The sequence below is a fragment of the Oryctolagus cuniculus genome, chromosome 2, assembly GCF_051225735.1.
Source record: "Oryctolagus cuniculus isolate XC-2025 breed Fujian yellow rabbit chromosome 2, ASM5122573v1, whole genome shotgun sequence".
NCBI lineage: Eukaryota > Metazoa > Chordata > Mammalia > Lagomorpha > Leporidae > Oryctolagus > Oryctolagus cuniculus.
In genome coordinates, this window is record NC_142868.1 from 139,782,912 (window position 1) to 139,783,854 (window position 943).

The following is a 943-nucleotide window of genomic DNA, read 5'->3' on the forward strand; positions in this document are numbered from 1 at the left end:
GTAGCATCATTGGAATACTAAAGAAGCTGAGGATGTGAGTCTCAGTTGGAAACCAAAAGTCCGAGAGCCAGCCAAGGGCTGCCAGTGTGGTCCTGGAGTCCAAAGGCCAGCAGCTGACCTCCAAGACAGGAGTCCAGTGTGTCCCAGTGTCACCGGAGGCTGACCCCCTAGAAGTCCCATCTGGGGTGCCATATGACATCAGAATATGGGGTGCCACTTATATTACCATGTACTACACTTGATCTTAGCCAAAAGGCCGAGAAGCGATATATTACCATGTACTTATTAATAAATTCCCAATATTTATAGGCCTATGTGGGTTCTTGCCTAATATTCAGAGAATTCTGAATGCTGGCATAAATGAATGAGGCAGCATGATAAACTTTTTATTCAGTGGGAGAAATGCATAGGGAAGTGATGGCCCTATCTAAAGAGAGAAGGAAATCTGGATCCATGCCGAGTACCAGGAGCCAGCCACGCGGAGGAACATGTAGGCCAGGAAGCATGGGGCAGGTGGCCCAAAGGCCATGTGCCCCAAAGGCGCAGGGGCAACAAGGGCCAGTGCAAAAGGGAAAAGGGCCAAAAAGAAGGCTGGGCCCATCATGTTCCAGGCCTTTAATCCACTTCCAAAGGGGAGTGGTTAATTAGCCTGATTGGCTGGTGGGCACGCAGGTGTGGTCAGGTAGGGGCATGCAGTCACACAGGGGCGTGGGGAAGGCATGGTCTTCTAGCTCACAAACCTGATCAGTTTTATCCTGTTGTCTGCCCACAACACCAGTGCTCTCTCCAAACAATTCTAACACAACCTTCCCATTCAGTCTCTCCAGGTCCCTAACCCACTGATGATGCCCACCCACATCAAGATCAGATCTTTCAAAGTGCACTTAGACTTAGGTGCTAACTTCATTTGGAAACATCCTCTCAGACACACCCAGAATAATGC

At 49.4% G+C, this 943-nt stretch overlaps 1 pseudogene; it reads right to left on the minus strand.

Moving 5' to 3' along the window:
* Positions 1-205: 205 nt before the first annotated feature.
* LOC127490381 (U2 spliceosomal RNA) lies at positions 206-268 on the minus strand (annotated as a pseudogene).
* Positions 269-943: the final 675 nt, after the last annotated feature.